Source organism: Podarcis melisellensis, assembly GCF_964234715.1.
Source record: "Podarcis melisellensis genome assembly, chromosome: 2".
Lineage (NCBI taxonomy): Eukaryota > Metazoa > Chordata > Lepidosauria > Squamata > Lacertidae > Podarcis > Podarcis melisellensis.
Genome location: NC_138529.1, coordinates 1,943,189 through 1,959,599, shown reverse-complemented (window position 1 = coordinate 1,959,599; position 16,411 = coordinate 1,943,189). Strand labels below are relative to the sequence as shown.

General features: G+C 46.5%; 1 protein-coding gene across 2 annotated transcripts in view; it reads right to left on the bottom strand.

Moving 5' to 3' along the window:
- LPAR2 (lysophosphatidic acid receptor 2) overlaps positions 1-9,472 on the bottom strand; it is a 57,260-nt gene extending 47,788 nt beyond the window's left edge. The window contains exons 1-4 of one of the 2 annotated variants that reach the window (XM_081898174.1): positions 9,306-9,472; positions 8,915-9,011; positions 7,099-7,288; positions 5,907-6,000 (exon numbers count right to left, since the gene is read on the bottom strand). The gene's annotated coding sequence lies outside the window, so the exon portion shown is untranslated. Of the gene's footprint in view, positions 1-5,906; positions 6,001-7,098; positions 7,665-8,914; positions 9,012-9,305 lie in introns of those variants that run through there. The other variant, XM_081898173.1, reaches the window with a different exon arrangement.
- Positions 9,473-16,411: the final 6,939 nt, after the last annotated feature.

Below are 16,411 nucleotides of genomic sequence, written 5' to 3'. Positions count from 1 at the left end.
ATACTTCTGAGTTAACTGCAGCCAGCTTGCCTTGTGACCTTTTCTGTCTTACAATAGCACTGTGCCGGGAATGACTGCAGTACTGCTTGCAGTTTGGGGATATTCTAAAAGAAAGAAAAGAAAACACAAACAAATACTCCAGCTCATAGGTTTTGAGGTTTCCCACCTGGAGTGGGCTCTTCTCCATATAGATTTCTTTCTAAAGCCAGTTCCTATCTGCAGGGCAGCCCAGGTATGTTAGAGTATGGCCACAGAGTATGGACTAAGAACAGGGCCGGATTGAGGTTTGATGAGGCCCTCAGCTCCTGAAGGTAATGGGGCCCTTTATATGTCCAGCTGTCCTTTGTCAACAACAAATTGTTGCTGTTTTTTGTGTTGAATATATGCTATATGGTAATTTATGGCCCTAATATGGTACCTCAGGTTAAGAACTTAATTCGTTCCGGAGGTCCGTTCTTAATCTGAAACTGTTCTTAACCTGAGGTACCACTTTAGCTAATGGGGCCTCCCGCTGCCGCCGTGCCGCTGCTGCTCGATTTCTGTTCTTATCCTGAAGCAAAGTTCTTTTTAAAAAAATAATATTTTTTATTAACCGACCAATCACATCAAATCAAACCAAATTACATAAATTACAAATTACAAAGCCGAATTATAAATTTTTGTTGGGGGTACCCATATTTCAAGTTCCGAAGGGGATCCAATCATCTTCTTGCTTCTTATTACTGCTTTAATGTCCACAAATCTGACCATATGATGTTCACAGTACTATCCAGTCCTTTCTTATTGTTTTTCCACATCTCTTCTTATTATTTTCATATATTTTTCCTTTCTCTTTGTGACCTCTGTTAGTCTCCACAAGCGGGTTAAAACAGTTTGTAATCCTGTGTGGATATTTTTTTTTATCCAAGAGCCATATCCAGACGTTTTCCGTATAACATTACTTCCATAAATCGAAACAGTCTTAGCGTCATTAATCTTCACAAATCTGTCGCCTTTCTCAACCTCTGAGGAGATTCACCAGGAAAGCAGTCTGAAAACAAATCGATTCCTCCTCCCGGTTATAAATCGGCAAAACCTGCCAAGATGGCAACTATGTATTTTTTGCTGCGCCATTCCAAAAGCTCTTGTTCTTTACTCAATCTCCATAAAGCATACTTTTGGTTAAAATTCATTTCCACACAGTCCTTAATCATCCTGCTTGGGCCAGTTAACGGACGGTTCTAACGAGGAGGGGTTCTTGGTTAATCACATAGAAGAAAAGAAAAAAATGTTTCCCCCCCCCATCCAGTCCCGTTGCCGACATACCCAGCCTTTGATATATCTTCTTCGTAAAATATTCCTGTTGCTCCAACCCGTCGTCTTCTTTCGCAGAGGTCCCTTCTGTTAGCAGTCTTCACTCCCCTTCTCCTGAAGCAAAGTTCTTAGCCCAAGGTACTATTTCTGGGTTAGTGGAGTCTGTAACCTGAAGCATCTGTAACCTAAAGCGTATGTAACCTGAGGTACCACTGTAGGTATCTAAAGCCACTTGCACATAACAAAATATGTATTTTATCAAAGTAATTGTTAAACTGAAACCAGTGATATTTTAGGGAGCAGGTGAGCAGGCGGGGCCCATTACTTACATCATAGGAGCCCACATGTACATCCAGTTTTTACCTCTTTAAATTTGGGGGGGGGGGGCTTGGCACTAAACTATAGCTTATGGCACTGACCAAGAGGCATTACATGTAAAGGAGTATAATGAATCTCTGTGACAAATGAAAAGCAGCCCTAGGAGGCTATCATTTTTGGTGGGGTAGTTGTGGGGAGGATACGGCTATCTGTCCCTTTCCCTGCCAGTTGTATCTTCATTCAGAGCTGTCCCCCAGCTGCTTTTCTTCCATGGGGTTCCCAATGCTGGTATGCATCTGTAGCCATGGGAGAGGAAGAGCAGGTAGGGAGGCGGCCTTAATTGGGAAACCATGGCTGCCTGGGAAAGGACTAATTATTCAGGGTGGTGCCCTGTAGACTTGAGGACTACACTTCCCATCACCAGCCCTAACCAGCATGGCCAGTGCTCCGGGATGATGGGGACCACATTGGCTACCCCTGGATTAAGCAGCCCCTGTCCTCTCACTGCTCCCTCCTGCCACTGTGTGCAAAAACCACATACTTCTTTTTTCAAAACCCCCCAGAAACATCAGATGACACACATCAGGACATCTAGCAGGGCTTGGACAGGAGACTTTCCTAGTGGATGATGGGGATCAAGCCTCTTATTAATCGGTGTGTGTGCAGGTGCCATTTATCGCTTCTGCCCCAGGCACCAAAATGGGCCCGGTGATCCCATTGGACTGTCTTCCGTGTTTTGCGCCTCAAGCATGGATTGGCAATAAAATCCAACTCACTTGCTTCTTGGGCTTTGCAGTTCTCCCTCGTTGGCACATAAAGGCGATGCATAGTGTTGGTGCCTCCCCTGTTTAGAACAAGAAGTCTGCTGCTTTTGCACACAGGAGAGTAGATAAACACAGCATCTTGCATGGGTCAATATTAGTTCCTGGCACAAAACAAGCCCCTATTGCAGCCCTAATAAAGGTGCCTGTGTGCCTGAGGAAGGATCAATAACGTGCCTTATCACCAAGTCAACAAGGGGCCTTCAGACTTCACAGCTGATCGAAACTCTGATTGGGTGAAACATGCTGACCTCTGGTGGAATTAGAACTTGGTTCAATCGCACTCCTTGCAGCAGGGCCTGAGCTGCCCTGGCACTGTCAATGTGTGACAGAAGGGCAGGCGCCTCCAGTCTGCGAAGACGCAGAGGAAATGAGACCTACCAAAACGGGGTCAGGACCCATGGCTGTGTCTGTGCGCACTTTGTCCTGCCGCTGCAACCTGCTTTTGATCCAGTGGCAGCTGATGGCTGAGGTTCCTTTCTTACAAACAGCAGATAAGAGGGCAGATCTCTTTTTCTGGAGTGAGCCACTTCAGGGCCAAAGGGCACCTGGAAGTTTAAAGGCATTTTGGCATCTAACCTGCAGGCTTAAAACAAAATGAAAAAAGCATCAGCTGTGGGGTAGGTGATAATTAATGGGATCAAAGGAGGTGTGGAGAAGGATTTAAGCTATTGTCGCCTCCTGGGGGGGGGGGGGGGAGCAGATGCCTCATCTGAAGCCTGGGATTTGCTTTGGCTTCAGGGAGGCATTTTCCCCACATCCCCAAAGTAAGTACAGTGGTACCTCTGGTTACGAACTTAATTCATTCCGGAGGTCTGTTCTTAATCTGAAACTATTCTTAAACTGAGGTACCACTTTAGTTAACAGGGCCTCCTGCTGCCACTGCACGATTTCTGTTCTCATCCTGAGGTAAAGTTCTCATCTTGAGGTAAAGTTCTCAACCTGAGGTACTACTTCTGGGTTAGCGGAGTTTGTAACCTGAAGTGTTTGTAACCCGAGGTGCTGGTAACCTGAGGTACCACTGTAGTGGCTTCAACAGAGGGATTTTGCTCAGGAGGTCAGCTGGTGAGGGTTAAATTCCCCCCATTCCATGCTCTTTTTCTCATTAATTATTAGACTCCTACCTGATATGATTAAATGCTTTCTTTATATAAAAAAAATACAGCAGGTCAGATGCAAAGAGGCATTTTATGTCGAGAGTCCTTTGGCCCGCAGAGTGGAGAAGAGGGAAGATCCCAGATGACAAGGACATTCCATGTTAAGAAGAAGAAGAAGAGTTTGGATTTGATATCCCGCCTTTCACTCCCTTTAAGGAGTCTTAAAGCGGCTCACATTCTCCTTTCCCTTCCTCCCCAACAACAAACCCTCTGTGAGGTGAGTGGGGCTGAGAGACTTCAGAGAAGTGGGACTGGCCCAAGGTCACCCAGCAGCTGCAGGTGGAGGAGCGGAGACGCGAACCCCGTTCACCCGATTACGAGACTACCGCTCTTAACCACCACACCACACTGGCTCTCGAGGGAAATGAATTTAGCCCAGCCATGCTAGGGATGCTGATTGACTACTGAAGAGAAGAATATTAATGTTAGAAAGAATAAGATGTAACTACAATTCATTCATCCTAGGGACGCGGGTGGTACTGTGGGTTAAACCACAGAGCCTAGGACTTGCCGATCAGAAGGTCGGTGGTTCGAATCCCCGCGACGGGGTTGTGGAATTAGCGTAGCTCCTGTTGCTCGGTCCCTGCTCTTGCCAACCTAGCAGTTTGAAAGCACATCAAAGTGCAAGTAGATAAATAGGTACCGCTCCAGCGGGAAGGTAAATGGCATTTCCATGCGCTGCTCTAGTTCGCCAGAAGCGGCATAGTCCTGCTGGCCACATGACCCAGAAGCTGTACGCCGACTTCCTCGGCCAATAAAGCAAAATGAGCACCGCAACCCCAGAGTCGGTCACGACTGGACCTAATTGTCAGGGGTCCCTTTACCTTTACAGTTCATTCTTATACGTTGTCTTCCTATGCTGAATTGATTAATCAGTTGGAGACATTGATTTTTTTTAAAAAATTGCTTGATAAAAAAGTGCTCTCAAGTCTTTAACTTTCCCTTTCCCCTTTCTCAGATGTAAGGGGATTCTTCTCCTAGATAGAGCCTGGAGCCCTTGGATTGTACGCTCCCAACTCTTTCCTCTGAAGTTGGATCACCTGACGTCATGGTGATGCCAGGTGCCTGTCAAAATGGTCCACAGGGAGGGAGGTGGCTCAAGATCTGGCCCCTCAGCCAGATCCTTTTCCAAACCCCCTTCTATCCACCCCTCCTTGACAGAAAGCCCCATTGAGCACAGAGGGAATTTGTTCTGAGTAAACATGCTTTGGCTTGGACTCTATAAGTCATAGGATTAATACCAGCTGAATTGGGTCAGAATGGGTCACAACAGCAGGAGGAGAGGCTTCCCCAGGTACCACTCCCCCCCCCTTGCCCACCGCAGGAGTTGTGAACTTGGTTAGGTGCAGATGCGGACAGGATTCTTCCAGCATCCTTCACAGCTACGTAGGAGGCAGTTCAGCAAGGGAAACCAGCAGGACAAGCTGAAGCTGCTGAAATTCCCTTTTTGCCTGGCTATTAAAGGTCTTTTATTGCACCTGGTCTTACTACAGGGCAACGTGGTTACAGTGAAGTTTTTTTGTTTGTTTTTTAAGGGGGACAGTTTTACACGAACCCTCTGGGACAGACTCTTTGTCTCTCTAGCCCAGCTATGTCTGTTTGGACTGGCAGAGGCTTTTGCTATCAGCTGTCACTTGATCCTTTTTAAATAGAGTTGCCAGGAATTGAACCAGGGATTTTTTGAATGCAAAACATCTTGCTCTACTGTTGACCTAAGTTCCTCCCCAGATGAGGCCTCCTTTCTCGGAGATACCACTGGGTTCATAATATGTGGTAGCATCATAACCCCGTTGCAGGTTATTCTGTCCTACTGATGCTGAATAACCCCTAGTTCTCCTTCCATGGGTTTTAAAGGTAAAGGTAAAGGTACCCCTGCCCGTACGGGCCAGTCAAGAGGCCAGGGGCCAGCGCTGTCCAGAGACACTTCCGGGTCACGTGGCCAGCGTGACATCGCTGCTCTGGTGAGCCAGAGCTGCACACAGAAACGCCGTTTACCTTCCCGCTAGTAAGCGGTCCCTATTTATCTACTTGCACCCGGGGGTGCTTTCGAACTGCTAGGTTGGCAGGCGCTGGGACCGAGCAACGGGAGCGCACCCCGCCGCGGGGATTCGAACCGCCGACCTTTCGATCGGCAAGCCCTAGGCGCTGAGGCTTTTACCCACAGCGCCACCCATCCATGGGTTTTACCCCCATTTTATCCCTAAAACAGTCTGGGGAGGTAGGTAAGGCTGAGAGAGAGAGTATGACTGGCCCAAGGTCACCCAAATGCGCTCTAGAGCTAAATGAGGATTTGCACCCAAGTCCTTGTCTGGCACACTGACCTTATCCGATGATTCAAGCAGTCATGTTCTGAGTCTTGTAGCTCCTTTAGGGCAAGGGACAGAAACTTTTCCTGGATTTGTTTGGTTATGCTATGACAAATAAATGCCTTTATTTATATATAAAAAAATACTTGTACATCACAATGTCATTTAAAAATTATTTTATAACAGTAAAAATACACACCCTACATTTTAAAATTTCAGAGCAGCAGCTAATAACTATTGAAAATGCTTTTCTTAATTGTCTGCAAGAGTCTGACGATAGAAAGGTTTTATGGCAAACATGTAAAGGTTAATGTACAAGGCACCTGCCAAATCTCTCTGGGAAGAGGATTTCACAGGACTGGGCTGATGACATTGAAGGTTTCAGTTTGTCAATTGAGTCTCAACGACCACTGAGGCTCCTAGAGATGATCTCAGTGGTCAAGCTGGGATAGAAGAGATCTAGTAGTCCCTAAGATATCCTAGAGCTCAGGGCTTTGTAGATGTATTAATCTTTAAGTACTGTAAGTCTTGTGATGGTTTCTTTTTTCTTTCTGTTCTGCTGCAGAATGTCTAATGGAATTAGTTAGTTATTAAATTGACTGCTTGTCCACACTTTTGTGGAAATCAAAAGCAGGGTGGAGGCGGGGTGGGGGGTGGAGAGGAGGAGAGGCCCAGCCCAAGAGAGCAATGCTGCTGAAACAGCCAAGGTTCAGCTGAAAACATAATGTATGAACCCCAGGACAGGACCCAGGAGAAGCTGCCAGCCGTTCCCTGCAAGGAATGTGGGCAGGTACTATCCTGTTCTGCAGTGTGCAAAAGGTGGCCCACACACCGGCGACAGTCCTCTCCTTGAAGGGTTGCTGGGTCCAAGTCTGCTTTAAAGATAAAAGATAAGAAGGGAGAGCCTTGAAGCTGCCCATAAAGAGAACCCAGATGTCAGAGTGAGCAGGTCACCTGGAACACCGTCTTCCCCAGCGTGATGGGATGCATGTTATTTCTGTTTAGATTATACACATTATTTCAAAGTGTGCATTAAGCCATATAAATTAGCAGATGCAAATTTGATGTAAAATGCTTTTAGAGTCAGGCCTTTGTTTCCCTTTCAGACTTAGCTGCAGGACTGACAGTCTAGTGTTCTCTTACACACACATGCACATGCACACACGCACACACACAAACACAGAGTGTGTACACCCCACCTACCTTGGGATCTCCTCTGGCTGCGCATGATTTCCAGCTGTTTGGTTTCTGGGGCAAGATGTTGCCCTGGCTTCCATTACAAAAGGGGATAGTACTTCACAGGCCTTGCAGAACTATTCACTTAACAAAAGGAAGGGTTTGATTATTTTAGTTGTCCTTTTTTGCAGGTCCCAGTCTGGAGGCAGGGAAGACCCTGAGGACATTCAGCCACAAGGCAGTCCAGTTGGGTGGCATCAACAAACAGAAGAAGAAAAGAGGTCACAGATTTGTCTGAAATGTGTATATGCTAATTGCAAATTGGGAAATAATTAACAGGAAAAAAATTTCACCCATATGTGCCTGATCCAGGTGCTGTCTTCTTGTGTTGTGCTGTCCAGGTGTTGGCTTCTTTATCTTTAATGTGGAGCACGTAGCCTTTCAAACAGAGGATATTTCCAAAGAGAGAGCTGTCTTCTGAAACCCCTTCCGAGAGAGGACTGTGAGGAGGACACAGGGCCTCCCCAAACACCAACCAAGGCTTGGTTGGTGGGTTGGTTGGTGTGTGTGTGTGTGTGTGTGTGTGTGTGTGTGTGTGTCGCCCTTCATCTGTAGATCTCAGGGTGGCTCAGCACATAAAAATACAATATAAAAAAACAAAATGCATAAAACAAGAACAAAAAAACTGTACAAACCAATATCCCCTCCCACAAAAGTGTTTTAAGATGTTAATCAGCTCAAGACCTGATGGAAGGAGAATGTTTTCGCCTGATGCCTAAAGGTGTACAATGAAGGCTCCAGGCAAACCTCCCGGGGGAGAGCAGTCCTCCAATGGGAGGCACACAAAGAAGGGCCTCAGAAGATGATCTTGGGGTCCGGGTAGGCTTGGCAATGAGATAGGCTTTTCCTCTGGGATCTTGGGCAGGCAGGTACCATGTGAGGCATTCCTTCAGATACTGGGACACCTGGCGTCTGCATTCAGAGGCAGCAGCTGCATCTGAGCTGAAAGACTGAGGATGGTGCAAAAGTTGTTGTTAGCAGATATATTTTTACAGATGTCTACTGAGAAGGTCCATAAAAAGCAACTGTTCCAAAAAGGAATGATTGTGAAAATAAGAAATAGTTTGGGGGGCAAAAATTTTGCCTTGCTCAGGGCACCATATTACCAAAGTCCACCTCTTACTGGAGCCCTTTTGGGGTGATGGCAGCAGAGAGACGGGCAATACTACTTATGGGAAACACCATTTAGCAAGATGAGCACCACACCCCATAGTGGCCTTTGACTGGACTTAAGCGTCCAGGGATCATTTACCTTTTTTAAAAAAAACTACTTATGGAATGCACTGCTAGGAAAGCTGCTGCATGCAGGTGGGGGTTCCAAAATCCCACTGTCATTTCCACAGATTTGGCAACAGCTCCGCTTACAAATCTGGCACCTTTCCTTCCAGGCGAATGAGCCTGGCAAACTCTAATATGGAGCCAGAGCTGACAATAAGGCCTGGCATTCCCAGGAACAGGATTGTCAGATCCCGTGGGTTGATGGGTTTCTGCAGAAGCCATCGCCTCTCATTTCTGCCACAGATTTAGAAAACGCCCTTGGCTGTTTTTTGCTTCAGCGAAAACAAGTTGAGAGTGTGCTGAAGAGCAGATTTGGAGAGGATCAAGTTAGACATCCTTTTCAACCAGCTGTTTGTGGTTGCTCCTTGCTCTATCATTTATGTTAAAAAAAGAACTTGCAAAGCTGCAATTCTGGCTTTGCTTAGGCAGCAGGTTTCAGATCGTTAGCAACAAGGGCCCTGGAGATGCACTGGCTTCACAGACAACAATTTCAGAACAAATTTACCTTTCTCCGTACGTGTCAGATTAATGAATGCCGTTGACTTGTTTCTTGCTGCTGAGCAAAGGAGAGTGGCTGTTTGTCACAGGGAGGTGCAGGGCTGCTGGAAGGCAAAAATCCATTTCAGAAATAAAAATGCAAAAGACGATTTGAAAGCAGAATCAAATCCTTCTTGCAAGAGCTGAATGATCTTGTGTGTGTGTTTAGATTGGCTTCTATTGGGCAGAGAAAAGAAAGTCTTTTAATCAAGGATACTTACAAGGATACTACAAAATAAAATGAATTATTATGAATGGCATCATTCAGATGTATGAGAGACCAGCAAGCATTCAGTGTGTTTCTGTGGCACAAGGGTCAGATGAACGGCACATTAAGAGTTTCAGTGCTGAGTTCCTACCTGTAGCTGAAAACCCAAAGAGATAAAGTTTGAGTTGCAGCAAGACTGATGGGACCAGAATTGAAGTGAAGCCCTTGAGCACAGTCAGAGCGGTCCTCTGGGGGCAGAGTCAAGTCAGCTGAGGAGTCCTTCAAAGGAAGGCTGGAACAAGGATGGAGGCAGGCAGATGAGGGAGATGGCAAACAAGTACAGAGCATGTGAGAAGGGAGAAAGAGGAGGAACCAAAACAAGCCAAGCCAGAGTCTGGCTGTGGCTGAAGCAAAGGGAAAACTGGACTTGAACCCTTTATAACCAAGCCAAGTTGTGAGGGATCAGTGGAGGTGCCTGGGGCAAGGGGGCCACCCCAGGAGCTGGGAGGAAAATACCCATCCTTTACTCTGCAGCCTTGAGTAGGTCATCAGAAGATGCATCAGTTCATAGACCAGGGGGGCTCAAAGATCACGTTCCAGCTGAGTAGATTTTATCCCTGGAGATAAAATCCACATGGATATGTCTAGAAGCAGCCACTTTTCTTCTTGTGGCCTCCCCACCCACCCCAGAACAAGACTGGTGCCAGGGCTGAGGCACAAAGTGCCCTACACTGGAAGACCCTCCTGGGGGCTGTTGGTGGTGGGATCTGCAGCAGCATCCCATTTGGCTGGGGGGCTTTAAGCCGCCTGCCAGTTTCATGGCTCCCAATGCCTTTGACATAGCATTGCTTCAAGGTGGTGTTCTTTTAATGATGGTGGCTATTCTTTTAATGTTCCACAATGCTCTGGAGCGATTCTACATCAAGGGCATTGTAGGGAATTAAAATGGCAGGTGGCTAATAGACCCAGCCTCCCGGTGCCAGCTGCGGATGCAGCCATGGCTTGGAAGCCCCGGCAGCTGCCCAAAGGGTCCTCACTCTGCTCCTTTTGCTGCCTGTTCTCTCCACAGCTGAGCACATCTAAAGCACATCTCCCTACTCACATGATCTTGTGAATGGTAGTTTGTTAAGGGTTCTGGAAAGTTTGGCTCTGGGAGGGGTAAGCTGCAGCTCCCAGGATTCTTGGTAAGGGGGAAATGTGCTTTAAATGCATGGTGTGAACATCCCAGGGCCCAGCTAGGAGAAATAGAAGCATCGAGGGAAAGAGGCTGAGTGGTGCAAGCAGCTGGTGGAGGGAGAGTTGCATGCCCCCCTGTGAGCAGTGATAATGTTGCTCTTTCACACAAGCTTCAACAGCTAGGCAACCACAAACGGCCTAGACTGCTTATACTCATAGTTAGAGCAGCTTGTGGCTAAGATGCTCGTTAATAGGACAGCTTGTGGCTGGAATATGATTTATTCATAGGCCTCAGTAGATACGAAAGTCGCTTACGCTTCTAACACCCCCTTTGCTCTTTTACATGGATTTGCAGGGGCTTCTTTGCCTTGCGTTACCCGCAGACATGCTTTGGGCCTAAGCAAAGGAGGGGTCTGGCTCTTTCCACCATGGGGGCCAGCGCTGCAGATTTGCCTGGAGGGCTGTTCTGCAGGAGACAACTTTGAAGGCGGTGAGTGGCGTCCGCAGCTGAGCCGAGCCAAGTGAGCATCTCAGTGTCCCATCATGCATTTGGGGAGGGAGGGAGACATATTTATGCTTTAGCCCTCTGGCCACCGGATGCAACACACGGCCTGTTGTTTTTCTTTTACAGACATTAAGCAGAAAGGCACGCTAAATGACTTTTTAGGGCTCTGCAGGCGTCCAACACTAAAGCTGATAGAGAGGGGGAGGGAAAGGCGGCTTTTGCAGACATAATTCTTGCAAAAGCGAAAAGGCATGTGGAGTCTGGTGCCTCATATTGTTTCTTTTCTCCCTCCCAACAAAATGGGAAGCCTCCCCCCCACTGGATCTCAGCCATGGCCTGAGTGGTTTGAAGCTATGTCGGTTGAAGGGAGCCTGTTTGGGGAGGGCCGTATCCACCTAATTTTTGTTTGACAATTGACAATAGCAAATGGAGCCAGAGAAAATGAACTCTCAATTGAAAAGAACTGTCCCACATGTTACAATTTCACAAACACCACACTTCACCTCAAGGTGACTGCTGAGTCTCCACACAAAGCCATGGATCATGGGCTTCATCATTTGAGCTGTCCAACACGGGCTTAATGGATGCAATTACATCCACACCATCCTTCCAAGAATGCTGGGAAGCAAAGTTTGTTAGGAATGCCAGGAACTGTAGTTCTGTGAGGAGTAAATTGCATTTCCCAGTCTCCAGTCTCCAAGGAAGGCGGCAGGAGCAAGAGCAAGTGCTGCATTCCTTGGAGGCTGGATCTGCTGACCCTGCGGATCCTGCTGCCTGAGGCAGCCGCCTCACTTTGCTTCCTGGGTGGCTTTGCCCCTCGAGTCTCCTGACTGCACCAAATGGCTCTGAATTCCTTGCCACACAAGCCAGCTGCAAAGGAAACAAACAAACTGAAGGCTGCTTGCAGTGAGCTGTTTAGCCCTGAACCTTGAACAATGGCAAAGGGCTTGTTGCCAGAAGCATTTGTTTGGATATAGTCATAAAAGGACTGAGGATTATCTTGCCCAAGGCTGATATATCAAAGGTGGAGAGGAGGAGGAAGAATCTGTGTGCAAACTGCAGTATTCCCCTCCCCTGGTCTTGGAAATGCCCAATTTGTTGTACATGGCGCGTAATCCAGATGGACTTTGGGTGCTTCCATTCCATCATAATGCTCCCGGTACATTATTTTCTGTTGTGTTGCCATTGATTTTGTTCCACTTCACCCCACACTTCCTGATTCAGTGCTGTTCCCTTTGCCCTCTCACAAACTCCACAGTCTCCACAGTCATTCTTGAAAAGGCTAGAGCTGAGTGATGCAGGATTGGTATGTGGTCTCTGACCAAGTTCTTCTTTTTAATCTGACTTTCAAGTTTTGTGGAAATCCATATTGTGATGATTCATGCAGCATTGATCCTGGATCTTCTGTTCCGCCTCAAATGTCAAGAAGTACCAAAACCTCCCGGTTGCTCCAAATAACCCAGCTGCAGCAGCTACTACTGCCAGCTAGAGACATTCTTTGCACAAAACCAAGAACTTGCTGACTTGCCTGCCCCCCCCCCCAAGCCACAGACCCAGAGCATGATGTTTGCTCAGAGGAGTTTGAGATGCTGCTTTCCCCACCAAAGTGTAAATAAATGTTCCCTTCGTATGCACCATTATTAAAGGTACAGGAGCCCTCTTCTCTAATAATAATAATAATAATAAATTATTTATAATTGTATTTTGTTTATACTGCTTATGGCTCCTGTATTGCAGGAATGGGGAAATCTGTGATCCTCCATCTGTTGCCTGACCAAAGGCTCCCCACCTCTGCCTCTGGGGCTACAGCTTCTTTCTTTGGGAAGCGAACCCTATCTGATACTTTAAAGAGGGACCTGAGGATGCTGTGCCTCTAAGCAAGTGAAGAGTACCCAAATATCGGGGGTCGGCGGTCGGCTGTGGCCGCATTGTCCCTGGCTTCTGTATCTTTTAAGTTGTGCAGTGACTGCAGTCTTTTAAAAATACAGTTAAAATTGGCATTTTCCACACTGCTACAGCAGGGGAAGAAACCAGATGACATTTTTTTCCCTCGCAGCCAAGTTTGATTCAGGAAAAACTCAGAATGGATATTTATTTGACCTGGCTCCCTAGAAACACACAGCAAGCTTGGGAGGAGGCAGACTGCCCCAAACACGAATCCAAATATTAAAAGGCGCCTACTTCCACATGTGCGCACTGTGGCCAAAAACTTAACACCTCCATCACCCAATCAGAGAGATGGGGGAATGACCAGTGCAAAATGAGAACATTTCCCTCTGAAAGGAAGGGGTGGGCGGGCACACCTTGAACAACTAGAAGTTTGTTATAAAATCAAGCAAAGTTATGTTACGACTCTTGCAAAGCAATAATTCATTTAAATGCTTATCCAACACTTCCTCTCTCTCACACACATACCCACTTTCCTTCAGGGAAAACTGCTCTTTAACAGTTAGAGAAAACACCCTGGATTGCCATGTTCCCAGAGGAGCCCTCAGTTAAGCTGCTATAGGACTACTTCCCGAGAGGCCTAACTCCTCATCCAGCAGCTTTAATTTGCCAAAAGGTTGTGAGGGTAACTTCACCATGCCTCTCCTCTAAGGTAGGCCATAGTTTTACTTTCAGGAGTGTCAGGTGAGTGGGGGAAGAATGCTTCACAAGTATGTGTGCCCCAGTATGGAAGAGTTTACAGCCTTGAAATAATGGAGTTAAAATGAAAAAGCAAACCCTGTACATTAATCTAACTTTCTTAATCAGGGAGTGCAGGCACATAAGCCCAAACAAAGCATGATGTGTGAGATGAACATGTTTTTCTTGTACAAAAAACAGCCCAGTTTGGATTTAGGACCCACCCTGGTGCAAAGCAGTATTTAGCCTTTCTCTGGCACCAATTCCTCAAGGCACCTCACCTCAAGCTGCAATTGACCACCGAGGAGAAATGATACAGGCACTTCCTTGCTGAACTGACTATACAAATGGGCAGGGGAAGAAGAAAGGGCATTCCCCGAAGATAAAGTTGCTTCTCCATGTCTTTCATTTAAGTGTCTAAGAAACATACCAGGAGGACCTCATATGATCCTGATCCATGCCCTTCCCTTCTGGTGCCTTTAACCCTGGGCTGCACATCAGTAGGAATTGCCAGTCAGACAGTCTTAAATTTTGTCTTAAGGTTGGTTGGAGGGGCCCAAACAGCTGCTCTCCTCTCCCTACCCCTGAACTGGCACTCAAGGCAACGGTGTCCTTTGCCCTGTTGGTGGCTGAGGCTCAACCAGGGTTAACCATGATAAATTCAGGTATTAACATTACATACGGGTTTAGCAGACAATTTAAGAGATTGGGAGTCTAAGCAATCACAGATCTCTTCTACTTCCCTCCTTTTAATATTATATATAACTGCTAGGAAGGAATTTGTAACATTATATTGATCCAACGTGAAGCCAGTTAAGTGTGAAACATGGAGATGGCCTGGGAGACACCCTGACAGAATGGAAAATATATGTACACACCCCACCCTCTGACTTTAGAGTTCTTGTGAGTCTGGGGCAGCTCCAGTTCAAGAAATAATTTTTAAGTCTACAGCCCTCTCTCCGGTGGTAAATGTGTGGTGGTCAACATAACAAAGTTTGTTCAAAGTTGAAGGAAATCCATGCTATCTTGGCCAAGACATTGAGGGGAGCAACCAATGCCCCAATATTTACTACTTGTTGATTTACATTTCTAGCCTGCTATATCCTTCAGGAAATGTGAGATAATAAGACCATTTGTTTCAGCACATTCACAGTATCACTATGCTCAACAGACAGTACCACACTTCTAAAAGATGAAGAAGCGATGGCATTGCACTGGAAAGAACATTACCAGCATACCATACCAGCCTCAGTGGCCCAGAGTGCCTTCCTCCAGCTTTGGCTGGTGGCCCAGCTACACCCCTATCTGGACAGGGATAGCCTAACTACTGTTGTCAGGCAAGTCTTTAGCATATCCACCACCAGGGTGCAAAGATCCTCCCAGTGCCCCCAAATTTAGTTGTGAGTGCCGTTGTTGAGTCTGACAAGCGCCACCGTTGTGAATGACAAGCACCACCACTGGAGCAGCACGTCTTTGGTAAAAGAGTGCACAAAGTCGAAAGTCCTTTAGTGAAACAGTAGGTATACATTTTGGTAATACCTAGGTATATACAGTATGTATTTTTTCTAGCTTGATCAAAATCATTTATTATTTCATAATAGGTAGATAGTTAAGAGTTTAGGTGGCTTCAGCGGTGGGCGCCTGGCACCCCCCAGAATTTGGCGCCTGGGTGCCCCGCACCCCCAGGTAAAAACGGCCCTGACTGTTGTCTATGCTCTGGTAACCTCAAGGTTAGATTTACTGAAATGGTTCTATGTAGGGCTGATGGTTTGGAAACTTCAGTTAGTGCAGAATTCAGTGGCCAGGTTGCTCACTGGAGCAAGATGGTTTGAGCACATTTCACCAATCCTGGTCTGACTGCACTGGCTACTGATTAGTTTCCGGGCCCAATTCAAAGTGCTGGTTTTGACCCATGAAGCCTCAAATGGCTCAGGACCACAATAACTCAAGGATCGCCTCTTTCCATATGAACCTACCTGGACCCTGAGATCATCTTCTGAGGCCTTTTGTCATGTGCCTCCTCCTCAAGAGGTCCGGAGGGTGGCAACACGAGAATGGGCCTTCTCTGCAGTGGCTCCCCATCTGTGGAATGCTCTCCCCAGGGAAGTTCATTTTTTGGGGGAGGGTTATTAGGTTGTTGTTTTTATTATGTATTTTGTGGTTTTATATTTAGATTTTATTCTGTGAACTGCCCTGAGACCTCCGGGTATAGGGTGGTATATAAATTCAATCAATCATCATCATCTCCTTAATCGCAACTCCCCTGTAGCTGCTGAGGTCCTCTCACAAATCCCGCAAAAACAAATGATAGATGGCCCTGCAATATCTCCAAATCTGGGAGAGCTATGTACAGCTATTAACGAAATGAAAAACAACAAAGCCAGTGGACCTGATGGGATACCTGCCAGTTTTCAAAGTGGGCCAGATTAAATTTACACAACCACTTCACAAGCTCATCAAAAAAATCTGGGAGAGAGAGGAGATCCCGGCAGACTTTATGGATGCCAGAGTTATCAATCTTTTTTTAAAAAAGGTGATAGAACTGCAGAAATTATTGAGACATCTCTTTATTAGCTGCAGCCTGCAAACCTCTTGCAAGGATCTTAGCAAACTGTCTCTTAACAATATCTGGGGCGACCTTTCCTAAATCCCAAAATGGTTTTAGACCTTCTAGGACAGGCATCCCCAAACTGCGCCCTCCAGAAGTTTTGGTCTACAACTCCCATGATTCCTAGCTAACAGGACCAGTGGTGATTGGTAGTCCAAAAATCTGGTGGGCCAAAGGTTGGGGATGCCTGTTCTAGGGGGCAGTGGGCATGATATTCACTGCTCGACAGCTTCAAGAAAAATGCAGGTAGCAAAACCAATCCCTGTATATGGCGTTTATTGACCTTACTAAGGCCTTTGACACTGTACATTGTAATTCCCTGTGGACTGTTCTTCTGAAAATC